The sequence below is a fragment of the Mastomys coucha genome, unplaced genomic scaffold (assembly GCF_008632895.1).
Source record: "Mastomys coucha isolate ucsf_1 unplaced genomic scaffold, UCSF_Mcou_1 pScaffold17, whole genome shotgun sequence".
NCBI classification, from domain to species: Eukaryota; Metazoa; Chordata; class Mammalia; order Rodentia; family Muridae; genus Mastomys; species Mastomys coucha.
Genome location: NW_022196899.1, coordinates 1,470,424 through 1,482,819, shown reverse-complemented (window position 1 = coordinate 1,482,819; position 12,396 = coordinate 1,470,424).

The following is a 12,396-nucleotide window of genomic DNA, read 5'->3' as shown; positions in this document are numbered from 1 at the left end:
ACACACTAGCTTATTTTTGATATGCTTTGGCTTAACGGCCAGGTTCTTCGACGACTCCCTTGGCTATTGCACCCTTCTTTTCACTCCCAGATCAGTACCCTAAATCTGCCCTCAGCTCAGTTGGTCTCTAATCTCCTGTCTGCTACCCTCAGCCCAGTTGGGGAAGTGGCTAATGGCCACTCTGCCAGAGATCAACCACCTCATGGGACGTTGGCTCTTTTTCCCTCAGGAGCATGGGGAATGCTTGCTCTCCTCCCTTGCAACTGCTAGCCTACCTGAGGAGAAAACTCAAAGTCCTGCCTCTTCTGCTTAGCCATTGGCTGCTAGTACCTTTACTGATCAATCAATAACCAACTGGGAAACAGGACCTTCAAGGTTCACACACAGATTCCAGATAGGAGCATCAGAACCACCCCCTACATGGGAGAACACACCAGGAGGGGAGCAACCACTAGATTGTAAAAAAAAAAAAATTAATTAAAAAAGAAAGTTATGAAAGTAATGAATCTACAATGTACATGCTTACACAACACAAGTTCATATGTATATAAACTCTCATTTAGTTTAATTTACTTGTTATTTATATTTTTAAAAATTTTATGTGCATTAGATTCAGATTTTTAATTTTTTTGGCAGATGTATAGAAAATGTAGACTTTTAATTCCTTCTTAAAAGGGGGAACAAAATACCCATGGAAGGAGTTGTAGAGACTAACTATGGAGCAGAGACTGAAGGAAGGACAATCCAGAGACTGCTCCACCTGGAAATCCTTCCCATATTCAATCATCAAATCTAGACACTATTGTGGATGCCAGCAAATGCTGGATGACAGGAGCCTGATATAGCTGTCTCCTGAGAGGCTCTGACAGTGCCCAACTAATACAGAAGTAGAGACTCACAGCCATCCATTGGACTGAGTACAGGGTCCCCAGTGAAGGAGCTAGAGAAAGGACCCAAGGAGCTGAAGAGCTTGCAGCCCCTTAGGAAGAACAACAATATGAACTAACTAGTACCCTCAGAGCTCCCAGGGACTAAAACTCCAACCAAAGAGTAATATGGTGGAACTCATGGCTCCAGCAGCATATGTACAGCAGAAGATGACCTAGTTGGTCATCAATTGGAGGAGAGGCCCTTGGCCCTGTGAAGGTTCTGTGCCCCAGTGTAGGGGAACTCCAGGGCCAGTAAGCAGGAGGGGGTGGGATGGTGAGCAGGGGGAGGAGGGAGGGAACAGAGGATTGTTTTAGTTTTAGTTTTTTTTTTTTAATTTTTTTTCTTATTTTATTTTATTTTATTTTATTTTTTGGAGGGGAACCTGGGAAAGGAGATATTGTAAATAAGAAAGCATCTAATAAAAATATATGGAAACATTTATGTTAATCATTTTTATTGACTGGTTTTCTCTGTGGACTGTGAGAAAGGAAAAGTAGCCCAAAGCAGAGGTCCAAAGAGGAAAAGAAGTGGAGCTAGTAAACTCTACTGACATTAACTTCCTAGGAATTTCAGCATAGTGTTTGCCCATACAGGTCCCATTAAAGTTAACGGAAGTTGTGTGACTGAGTCTCTCTGTAGAGTACTAAAAATGGACTCTGAAGTATTAAAAGGTCTGAACTTAATTTTTGCTTTCTTGTAACCCTGATTATGCTATGCTAAAGATAAATACTTTCATTATCATGCACATATATAATAAACTTAGTACAAGATTTAAAAATAATTCATTTGGGGAGAGGCTGCAACTATGTGGGTCAGAGCAGAATTTAAATTAGTGTTACACATACAAGTCCTGTTCTTTATAATGACAAAACAAGCATGCATATATGTAATTCACCCACTAGCTATACAAATGAGAACTTAAACTTCAATGAATTCAATAAATGAACATTTTCAGATAACTTACTTAAAATGAGGTCTACTTTTTAATCAGTCATGTTTTAAGCGAATGCTTATTAATAGATCATTAATAAAATATGCTTATCGAATGAGATTTCAAGGGAGAGGTAAGTGAATGAAATATAACACAAATGAAACAAACCTAATAGTTAATGTTTAATTTTATTTTAAATCCTTTATATTAAATTGCATATTTATTTCATATTAAAAATGAATTTCTAATATTTTCCAAGTACACATTGAGATCAAATAACATAGATAATATTAGCTGTGAATTCATAATCCTGTTATATAGCAAATTTTCATCTACTTTTGACACTCAAACTGAAATATTAATGTAATTTTTTCTTTAAGTAATGTCTGCCTGTCTTCTATCCTTACCTTGAGAAATAAGGTTATAAAATTTTGGTTTTTTGTGTTGTTTTGTTCTGGTTTTGGTTTTTCGAGACAGGGTTTCTCTGTGTAGCCCTGACTGTCCTGGAACTCACTCTGTAGATCAGGCTGGCCTTGAACTCAGAAATCCACCTGCCTCTGCCTCCCAAGTGCTGGGATTAAAGGCATGTGCTACCACCGCCTGGCCTAATATTTTGGTTTTTAAAGAATGTAAAAGAAAGGCAAATTATATACACAAATAAATACTGTGTCATCTGTTTTTCACTGAAATCAGCAGATACATTACAAAATAAGAGAGACACACAAGGTATTTCCTAAGCACAATATACTTGGAAGGGAAGAAGATGGTCCCACAGAGTCATGCCTAAATGAAGCATAGAATACTAAATATCTAGAACATGCTTGACCTAACTTTCTAGAGGGTAAAATTCTTGGGCCGCTAAACATAAAATGCAATTAAGACATATATGTTTATGCTACGCATTCATTTCTTTTCTTTTGCTATTCACACCATTCTCTGTGTCTAATGCAATGGAACCTTGACTTTGGGTGGGGCTGTGGTAAAGTTACAAGCCATTTCATAGTTCTAACTGATTGAATCTGAGATCATACCATTAGCTATTGAACACCAACATATTCTTAAAGCAGTTCCACCTCTTGATCCCATTATGTAGAATTCACTTTGAAGCTTACAACATTTCAATTTTGAGCTGAAACTGACTTTCCTGATGTTCAGGTTTGCAGCTGAAAGCTGTACATGTCCTAGGGGGGTTTTGGATCATCTAGACCCAGCTTCCTAGGCTGACCTACAGCAGATCTCAAAACATCCAGGGCAGATGATACTTCCCTGATTAAGTATAAATTATTCTTCAAGGAAATTAAAACCTTACATGTGGTTTCTTGTTAATAATTCTCGGAGTTCGGGCTGTACTAAAGGCTAATTAAGCCATGCACTTCTCAAAGGCTCAGTTTTGTGTGTGTGTGTGTGTGTGTGTGTGTGTGTGTGTGTGTGTGTGTATTTATGTATGTTTGTGTGTGTGTGTGTAGTTTATTCCTGTGTGTGGAACCCAGAGATGCTGACATGGAATATATTCCCCAATTACTTTCCAACTTATGTTGAGACAAGGTCTCTTGGCAAACCTAGAGCTCAAAGATTTGTCTGTATGTCAGGACACCTAACCTTAGACCTCATCCTCTCTCTAACATCCAGTGTTAGCATTCTAGGCATTGAATATGTCCCACCCTTCCAGGCTTTCTCTATGGGTGCTGGGGATCTGCACTCATGTCCTTGTGCTTTTGAGGCAAGCACTTTACAACGCAGTCCGCCTTAGCCTTTCATCTTAAACTCTTGTGATTCTCGAGGTTATTTGTAAGATACTAAAGGGGAGAAATCTCCTTTCAAGAGCACGCTAGTGTGCATTGTCAGTTAAAAATAATTTTTCCATATTTATCTGCACAAACATTGCCAGGGTACTTTGTTACTTCCCAAGAAGAGAATGAATTGCAAACATGCAGCTCAATCATTTAAGGTAACACAACTCATACTGTGTGGGGGTGTTTAGCATGTATTCCAACCTAATGACTAACCCTATTTGTACTCTGCTTTGAGCCCAAGCTTCTCACCAGGGCACCAACTCTCCTGTGGGTTTCCATCTGAAACTCCCCTTTCATCAGTTGGAATCTGTGACTCACTTTTAGTTCCATATTAGTCTACTCCTCCATCAGCTTATATCATTTTAGGATTAATAAGTTTTTCTTTTCCTGAGGTTGCCTCTTTCTATTCTTTCTGCTGACAGTCAGGGTTGAAGTTCTTTGCTCTCACCCAATACCATACCATATTCCCCTCTCCTCCCTCTCCCTCCTCCACCCCCTGTCCATTTTCCCTCCCCAGGTCTCTTCCTCCCTCCCTCCCTCCCTCCCTTCCTCCCCACTTGTGCTGGTTTTCTTCTCCCTCCCAAGTGAGACTGAGATGTCCTCATTTGAGCACTTCAGTTTGTTGACCTTTTTGAGTTCTGTGGACTGTATCTTGGGAATTCCTTACTTTTTTTTGGGGGGGGGATGGCTAACATTCACTTATTAGTGAGTATGTAGTATGCATGTCCTTTTGGGTTTGAGTTACCTCACTCAGGATGATATTTTCTAGCTCCATCTGTTTGCCTGCTAAACCTCAAGATGTCCTCCTCATTCTTAATACTGTAATGGAATAGCTTCATCCCATGGTGTAAATGAACCATATTTTCTGTATCCATTCTTCTGACATGGGACCTCTGAGTTGTTTCCAGTTTCTGGCTATCACAAATAAGGTCACTAGGAACATAGTGGAATACCTGCCCCTGTGGCATGGCGGGGCATCTTTTGGGTATATTCCCAAGAGTGGTATAGCTGGGTCTTCAGGTAGATCTGTTTCCGATTTTCTGAGGAACCTCCAGATTGATTTCAGAGTGATTGTATCAGTTTGCAGTTCCACCAGCAGTGGATTAGTATTTCTCTTTCCCCACATCCTCTTCAACATCTGTTGTTACCTGTGGTTTTGATCTTAGCCATTCTGATTGGTGAAAGGTGGACTCTCAGGGTTGTCTTGATTTGCATTTCTCTGATCACTAAGGTTTTTGAACATGTCTTTAGGTGCTTCTCAGCCATTCGGGATTCCTCAGTTGTGAAATCTCAGTTTAATTCTATACCCCATTTTTTGATTGGGTTGTCTGATGTTTTTTGGTGATTAGCTTTTTGAGAACTTTATATATTTTAGGTATTAGCCCTCTATTGGATATGACATTAGAGAAGATTTTTTTTCCCAATCTATAGGTTGCTGATTTGTCTTAATGACTACGTCCTTTGCCTTACAGAAGCTTTCCAGTTTCATGAGGTCCCGTTTATCAGTTCTTGATCTTAGAGCCTGAACCATTGGTGGGGGAGCTCCAGAATGCATCAGAGACCTGGGAAGCTAGAGACTCTCAGGACTCAAAGGGAGGGGGACCTTACATGCAGTGCCCAACAATAGAGAGGGGGAACTTGTAGAGCCCACCCCCAGGAGGAAGACAGGCCATCAAATGAGGGAGAGGGGGACCATCCCACAGTCAATACTCTAACCCATAATTGTTCCTGTCTGAAAGAATTACAGGGATGGAAACGGAGAGGAGCCTGAGGAAAAGATGGTCAAGTGACAGGCCCAAAGTGATATCCAGCTCAAGGGGAGGTCCCAAGGCCTGACACTATTACTGAGGCTATGGAGCACTCACAAAAAGGGACCTAGCATGACTGCACTCCAGAAGGCCCAACAAGCAGCTGAAAAAGTAAGATGTAGATATTTGCACCCAACCAATGGACAAAAGCATCTGACCCGTGTGGTTGAGTTAGGGAAGGCTGAGAGAAGCTGAGGAGGAGGGTGATCCAGTAGGAGGACCAGCAGTTTCAATTAATCTGGACACCCGAGGTCTCTCAAACACTGGACCACCAAACAGGCAGCATACACACATAGAGTAGAGGATTGCTGGGTCTGTGTCCATTCAGAGAAGATGCACCTAACCTTCAAGAGACTAGAGGCCACAAGGAGTTTAGAGGTCAGGTAGAGTGAGTGTTGGGTTCATCCACGTGGAGATAGGTGGGTAGGGAGGAGGTATGGGATGTGGAACAGTCAGAGGGTGGAGGTGGGGATAAAATATGGAGTGTAAAAAAATAAATTAATTAAAAAAATAAATAAAAATTGTCCTTTTTGCCATGAAAGTGCTCTGCCCTATGTCCCAGATTAAACTATTATCTCTCCATCTGTGTGCCATTTTCATTACAATGTGTACCTTTCCTTACAATCTTCCTCACATTTGTTCAACAGTAGCAAACTTCCCTAGTTTAGAATCCTAGTTTAGACCTGCTCTTGGAATAGACACCAACAACAGCTGCATCCTGAATTACCAGAACAAGAGATCTGATTTGTGCTACAAAACCTCCACTAATAACCTTTCATTTCAGTTGGATCTGCTCAACCTTTTGACTTCATAATTCGGTATCTGCTTAAAGTTTATTTTTTGTTCATGCCCCTAGTAAACATCCATGAGCTACTGTTGATCCTGCCTAGCATCTCTCTACCCCAGGTGTGTCATGGGAGTGGAAGCTGGGACCCTGGCACAAAGAACAACCTTTGTTGACTTCTGGAAGGCAGGGGATGCTGGGTGTACTTTATTCTGTGCTATGTGATGATTAAGTTCACCCCAATTTGCCCTTTGGGAACTGCTGTGAAAACTTCTTTTGTATAGTAAATCATGACAGCATTTGGCCTTGATTTGGGGGTAAGTGCATGCTTTATATATTAAAGCCATTTCTTTTTCCCTCTAGAAATACCATGTGGCATCAATTTGTTTGTAAGCACAAGTCAAATGGCAGTTTGGGTTCTTGTAGAAGATCCAGAGTATTTTGAATTAAGTTTTCAAAGGTTATCAGAGCAATGAAAATCTAAGTTTGAGAAAATTATGAGATGGCCTGAGCCCCAAGGACGCATCCATTCACCCACAGAGACTTTCACAAGTTCATTGGAGGAAATCTGTTCTGAGACTCTAAGATGTTAGAACATTGATGGCACAGGCCAAGAATTATTATGCTACTGAGAATATATAACTTTTCATGTGGGTATTGGCAGTTATGAACTTTATTGGTTTTCCCTTTCCAACTGAGATTTTTATTAATGCTTCTCGTGTATAGGTGAGTTGAGGGTGTAGAGTTGGAAGCAGCTGTAGTTTTAAAGTTTTACCTTTGAAATTATATTATAAATGAACAAACAGAGTAACACCCCAAGTAACTGCTCCTTTCTCTGCCTCTAGACTCCCAAGGAGCACCCAGGCTCTGTACTCTCTGTTTCTAAATTTATCCATTCAGCCATTCTTGCGGCTCCTGTGGTTGCCCTGTGGTTTGGAGCTCAGATTGCCCAGTAGTTCTTTTTCCCAAAACAGGCTGAGGAAGTTTGGGACCATGTTCAGTTTGTTCCAAAGGGGCTGTCATATATTTAATGAGATTGTGAACATACACTAAGATTTGTACATGGCTCATCAAATAAAATACATCTTCAACTCTCTTTTCACTTCAGTGTATGGTTTAGAGTGGGCGCTTTTACAAGCACATGTGTTTGTCATATGACTTTGTTTGGGGACAAATATCATTTCTCACAATTGAGATGCAGTCTCTAAGTAGCTGAATGCCCTGCTTGCTTCATCTGTCTGTAGTAAAAAAACAAATGCTAACTTTGGTAGTTCTTCTTTCAATTTGGGGAGGTTTCTTTGAACACCAAGGTGTGATCCTTTTTTAATACATGTTCTCCTAAAGTGAGGGGACAGGAAAAGGCTTTGTTTCCTCAGAGAGGCATCATTGCCTGTGGGACAATTGGGGTCAAAAGACTTTACCAGTTACTTGTCTTTCAGAGAGCAATGTGTTCCAGTGTCTTGTGCCTATAGGACAAGTAGCTAAAAAGACCGTCATCTCTTTTTGTGTCTCAATTTCTATGACATTATTGAAGTCATTTAGTTCTTAGAACATTGGCTTCTATTTTGGTACCAAATATCTGCCCTTTACACAGCAAAAAAGGTGCATTGTGACTAATTCCGAGAAAGGCAAAAAGTTGATTTTTCTTCTCGAGGTCTCTCAGAGTCTATGGAGAAACAGAGGGTAATGTCTTTTTCTAAGTAAACTTTGATGAGGGGTTCAGTGACTCACCCAGTAACTCCAGTTTACCCTCTAATGCAATACATGATATTTTACGAATAAACTGGTGAGATAAAGTGTCAAACATTTGATGAGGCAGATCCAAATGCAACGAATCAGGATAACCCACAGTTTATTTCCTGTCATTGTAGAAGATAAAATTGATTTTTCTGTTTCCCTTCATTCATATTTCCCTCCTACCTTCTTGTTATAATGTACAGTTTCTGACGGAGAAGGAACTAGAGATAGGATTTGTCAACAAATGTGAGAAGACTCCACAATCTAAATAGTGCCTCAACAAAAGGAAGGCTGACAGTAATCGTGAAACTCAGGTGTACATCCTTTTCCTCAGAATTTTTCAAGAAGAAAGAGAAATGTCCACAGTGACATTGAGCCCTAGACAATTTACCTCAAATTAGAAATTAGCTGAACCCCTGACGCTCCTCACTATCAGTCACAAACACTGAGAAGAATTGCTGTGAATCTTCATGTGTGCCTGTGGTCTGAGTCAAAGATTTGGTGGGGACAATCAACACATACAGGGTCAAGGGTCAATTGTCAATGCTTAAGGGCATAGCTGTGACTGCTAGTGAGTGGGTAGCATTGGGAAGTCGGTAGCATCTTTAGGATTCAGTAGGTATTTTTGCTTTAGTTTTGTTTTTTTGTTTGTTTGTTTGGTTTGGTTTTTCAAGACAGGGTGTCTCTGTGTAGCCCTGGCTGTCCTGGACCTCGCTCTGTAGACCAGGATGGCCTCGAACTCAGAAATTTACCTGCCTCTGCCTCCCAAGTGCTGGGATTAAAGGTGTGTGCCACCATTGCCCAGCTTTGCTTCAGTTTTTAATTAAAGTTTTATAATAGTAAAATGTAAAATTGTAACTAAATTTTAGAAACCCACTCAGCCTAGAATAATTATATTATCAGAAGAACATCTTATTTTACACTAAGCTCATCTGAAACAGAATGTGTATGCAATATTGTATATATTTTCTTTATGTGTTTAGTGGACCCATATATTTACAGATATGCTCTCATTATTTCAGTTTCTCTGATAGTCTAATACAACCCAAAGTCAAGGAAAGAATTCTTACCAATCAGTTTAATAAGATATAAAGGCAACTTTTGAATATATGAAAGATCTGGATGTCATTAGTTATAATACATGGATATAAATGAACTACAATTATATGTATTTTAAATTAGTGAGAAGAGGAACATAGTTAAGATTGCTCTGATTCTTAAAATATCACTCAGTTAAAACCTTCTGTAATAATGATATATGCATTATTTGACTCTAAGAGAAAGGTGCATTTGTTTCCCATTTGTTAATGAACATTTTGAGTCCATTTGAACCTCTATTGGTAAAAAGGGAGTTTGCTACTACAGGAATCCCAATAGTGAATTCTAAGTTTTTCTCCTAATATAAGGTTTAATGATTACCCCATATTCCTCTCTTAAATGACATGAAACATAATTTTTGGAAAAGCATATTTTTAATCCATCTTCCCCCTGAAATTAATTACTTCTATTTAGAAACCACAATTGACATTTTAAATGTTAGATCTAAGCTAATTTCTTATCCTAAATTTCAATCTATTTACTTATTTGCTATTATTCTTGACAGTTGCATGTTCTGAGTTTGGGGCATTTTCACCCCACATTTCTGTAACCCTTTCCTGTGGCTTGTTCTCGGTCTCTGTGTTGGAACTAAAGTTCTATAGGAAGGATTATTATCACGACTTTTGACAGCAAAACATTAGAACCACAAAACCTGTCTCATTAGGCATAGCATCTTCCTGCAGCGTTGCATGTGACCTGAGCATAGACGTGAGCAGGATGCTCACTACACAAGAGCTAAAACCATAGCCAGCAGTAAAGTCAAGGTTTTAAGCTAAGCTGTGAAGGAGCAGTTTGTCTCTGAAGCTCAAAGCTTTGGAACTGGGATCTATAATGTTCATTCTTCTGCACATTCTGTAAGCAAGCAACACTCAGGGTCAAACCCTAAAATAACAGCAACGATGGTCTCCCTCAAAGCCAAATGTACAAAATAAAATGCAAGATGTTTTAAAAAAAATGTATTCCCTCTTTTAAAACATCATTGGCAATGATGCAGTAATCCCTGATAAATAAAAGGGGTGTTACCCTCACCTTTAAAGTTCAGCTGTTACTGAACCCACAGACTGCCATTACATTCCTGTCTGAAATGGTGATTGGATGGGGGGATGAAACAACCAATGAAGTCCTTGCTGTCCATGAATATTACATAAATTTGAAGGTCACGTATATTCTTTATTTAAGATAAATGTATATATATGGAGAGAGAGAGACAGAGACAGACAGAGACAAAGAGAGACAGAGACAGAGAGAGACAAAGAGAATTTACTTACTATGTAGCCCTGACTCGCCTGGAACTAACCATATATTACAAGGCTGGTACTGAACTCATAGAGATCTGTCTCTGCCTCCTGAGTGCTGGAATGAAAGGCATGTGCCATCATACCTGATCAGTTAGATTCTTTAGTTGAAACTAAAATTACTCCATCTTTGCATTGACGTTTCAAATAGAATGAGGTTATTATTAACAGACATTAACTTATCTTGCTGCACATTTTGGCACTATTTTATTTTATTTGTAATTCTTATTGCTTCTTTGTGGATTTCCCGTAATGTACCTCAATCCCACTCATCTCTGTGTCCTTTTATATCTACCCTCTGCCCTTGCATCCTCCCTCTGAAAGATAAAATTCTCTTGGAAATTGCAGTGTGTCGCAATATTTCACATAGTATACCCTCTTGTCCAAACAGCCTTACTTGCAAATGTTCATTGCAAGAAGTCATTGATTTGGTTAGAGGTCTCTGCCTTCTTCTATGCCACCAATACTGGATCCTCACCCAGACTCCTCTTGTTGTCTGTATCATAGAAATACATGCAGCTTTAGTTCTGTAGGACCAGCCCCTTCAAGTACTTCAGCAATTCATATATTGAGTAGATGTTGGGGTAGGCCAACTCAAAACCCTGAATCTGGGCCTGGATAGTAGCTGAGTTGATTAGTCTGCTAGCTCTCCTGTAGCCACACTACCAGGGCCTATTCTTTCACAATGCCCAGGTGACAGTTAGCTCTCCTGCCTGTTGTAAGGACCAGAACCAGCTCTCCCATACCTACACTACCAGGACCAGTTCTCCTGAACTGCCAAGGAGAGGTATGGGGCTACAGTTCTTCTGCACTGAGGACACCAGGGTTAGCTCTTCTGGACTGCCTAGCTCAGGGGTGGGTCCAACTCTCCCCAAGCACCACAGCCAATGTGGGGGCTGGCCTACCTCTGTGCCACCCTTGGACATTAAAATGGACCCAGATGGTGGTCCAGATCAGGGACATTTGCATGCCTTTCAGTGGTAACATGGCCCATGAATATTGATACAGACTCTCACTGTCACAGGACCAGGGACCCAGACATGGCCCTCGGCAGCAATATGGGCTAGGACATCACCATGGCCACAGGTAGTAGTGCAGGCTACTCATGTCAGGCTGTTCCTTCTATCCCTCTAGTCTCCAGTTCCATCTCTGTTCCTGGTGCACAAACTGTTCTGCCTCTCTTTCTCTTCCGTATTTCTACCACATGCTTGTTCATTAGAGTCTAGTGGGGCCAAGCCTCTGAGTGGTTTTTTGCCCCACCCATGCCCACAGTTGGTAGTTTACAACATTGAGTTAGGTTGATGAGATGGCTCAGAGTAATGGTTCTTACCCTGTGTGTCACAACCTACAAGGAGTCTTCTTTGGGAGTTATCAGATATCCTGAACACCAGATATTTATATTACAATTCATATAGAAGTAAAATTACAGTTATGAAAAGCAAGAAAATAATTTTATGGTTGGAGGGTTACCACAACATGAACAACTGTCACAGCATTAGGAAGGTTGGCTTAGAGGCTAAAGATACTAACCACCAAATCTGCTTAGCCATTTCTGGAGGTAATACAATGGATTTCTTTTAGCAGCCAGGTATCCTCCATCCAAATGTTGGTCTCCAGTGGAGGGTGTGAAGGGAAGCTTCGGGACTGAACATCTGGGCTGTAGAACGGAACAGGTTCAGAGGGAGATGGTTTTCATGGGTAAAGATTTCTGCTTTCAACATCCAAATAAAATGCACAGAACAATACTTGAGGCCCCAGTATTTAGGGGACTGTCACAAAGATGGATCTGAAAAACACCTCGGAAGGAAGGAGCTCCACCTGTCAACACTCAGTACGTGAGTTGGATTTGTAAATAAAGGCCTATATTTCATAACCTTAGCAGTGGGGGATGTTCTGTGAAAAGACAGTAAAAGTTTTCAGAGAGTTACACAGGAAACCTTATCTTAACAACAAACAAACAACAACAAGAAAACAAAACAAAAAGGAAAAAAGTTTTAATTGTGTTTGTTCTCTCCCATTT